The 2,500-nt window shown below is 28.9% G+C and overlaps 1 protein-coding gene across 4 annotated transcripts in view; it reads right to left on the bottom strand.

Moving 5' to 3' along the window:
- LOC125047859 overlaps positions 1-2,500 on the bottom strand; it is a 371,776-nt gene that overhangs the window by 45,971 nt on the left and 323,305 nt on the right. The window lies entirely within an intron of this gene.

Here is a 2,500-nt window from a genome sequence, read left to right on the forward strand (position 1 = left end):
ACATTTATATAGATGCTTATTGTGTGTCTCCCTTCTCTCCCCCCCCCCCCCTCTTTCTCTCTTTACACACACACACACACACACACACACACACACACACACACACACACACACACACACACACACACATATATATATATATATATATATATATATATTGTACATCTATCTATCTATCTATCTATCTATCTATCTATCTATCTACACACACACTGCAACATGTAAATGGAAAACGAAAAACATTCATTAAATGTCCCCATTACCCCAGAGCTCTCTCACAGCTCTGATTGAAATAGTGTAATCTCATAAATCTGAACATTATATTTTATGCTACAGATAACGACTCCATGTACGGTTTATAAAAATGAATATCCTTTCATTAGTCCATGAACACATGATATACTACCATTATAAGCACAACAAGAGTTTTTGTGATCAAAAGTTTTTTGTTTTTTTTTCTGTTTCTTTCCCCTTTAATGACAGGAGAGTCCTTATATCAGTATTTTCCTTTTTCTAAAATTAGCATCGTTAAGAGTTCGTGGTAGGCATGTGCGTAGATACAGATATTTGGTTTAGTGAATGTTAATATTCGTAATACATCCATTTGATATCAAATTACGTTGAAACATTTACGGTAAAAATAAGGTATTGTGTATAGATGCTAGATTTTTTTTTTTTTTTTTTTTTTTAATGCATAACTGACCCTTTTGACTCCTAATTTGTACAATGGCATGGGTATTAAATATATTACGAGTTAACTGATATCCCGAATTTACTGTTCATTCATGCACACACACACACGCACACACGCACACAAACAAACACACACGTACAAAAAACACACACACATACGCATACATACACACACAATACACACACACACAAACACACACAAACACACACTCACACACACACACAACGAAATAAACACATAGATTAAAAAAAACACTCTGTCACTGGGAGCTGACAAGGGCTTTCGCAACACGCACTGTAATTCTGGTAGAGTGAAAACCCCTTATTCAACATGCAAAGGGGTCTTAGGGGTTCAAGAGGTTTGCAACAACTGCTTAAGATAGGAATCTAACTTGGACTTGAAACAAAAAACGAAAACAAAAGGTTCACGGATATGTTGATGCTGTTATCAAAGTGAAGAGAGTCATTCTCAAAATAAAAAGAAAGAGAAAGAGGTAGAGATAGATCGTTGGATAGACAGAGACAGAGATAGAGATAGATAAATATAAATAGATAGAAGGAGAGAAAGAGAAAGAGAGAGAGGGTGGTTGACAGAGGTAGGAATGGAATGAAAGATAATACAAGTGATGTTAGTAATAATGATGATGATTATGATAACAGTAATAATGACTATTATCATGTTAATGATAGTAATAATGATGATGTTGAAAACATGAATGATAACAATGATAAAAATAGATGATAATAGCAATAATAATGATAATAATATAATAATCATTGTGTTAATGACAACTACAATAATGATAAAAGTGTTATTAATGATAATGATAATGAAATCATAGTAATAATTATTACTTTTATTTCTGTTTTAAAATGATGATAGTAATAGTAATAATAATAATATATTTATGATGATAATAATATAACAATAATGATAATAATGATAACAGTAACAATAATGATAATAAGAATTATGATAATAATAATTTTCATTATTTTTTGTATCATTATTATTATTATTATTATTATTATTATTATTATTATTATTATTATTACTATTATTATTATTGTTATTATTATTATTATTACTATTACTGTTATTATTATTATTATTATTATCACTATAGTTATATTATTACCATTTTAGTATTATCATTATAATAATGATAATAATAATAATAGTAATAATGTTAAAATTAATAATGATAGTAATACAATAATAATAATAATAATAATAATAATAATAATAATCATAATTATAATAACAAAAATAGATCCATCCAAAACAGTTAGACCAGAATCTGTGTGAGATTTTAAAAATTATTCCCTATTATTTTTTAAGAAGAAAAAGAAAGAAAAAAGAGTCTAAAACTACGCTACCTTCAAGTTCATGGATATGTTAATGTTGTTATCAAAGTGAAAAGATTCATTTTTACTTCTACTTCTCTACATGAAGAAACTTCTTTGAATGGTCATCGACTGAATTAAAATAATAATAATAATAATAATATCTATGGATCTATTGACGATCGACGTGAGAATAGATTAGAATCTAATGATACTGAAACGTGAATCCTAAATTCTGGTACTAACAATAAGTATGGATCTAAGAGCAAAGAAGGAGGGAGATATTGAATATTTGATTGAAAGTAATTGATAATGGTAGGTAAGTAATTTAAAATGGTAGGACTATGGACGGTAGAGTAGAAAAACAGGACTGGGAATGGAATTATTCAAAAGGTCAGATCTGGTTAGTATCTAACATAGGCGGAAGAGAGTAGGGAGGGGAGGAGGGAAGGAGGGAGTG

This window comes from Penaeus chinensis, chromosome 42 (genome assembly GCF_019202785.1).
Source record: "Penaeus chinensis breed Huanghai No. 1 chromosome 42, ASM1920278v2, whole genome shotgun sequence".
In the NCBI taxonomy this organism is placed as follows: domain Eukaryota; kingdom Metazoa; phylum Arthropoda; class Malacostraca; order Decapoda; family Penaeidae; genus Penaeus; species Penaeus chinensis.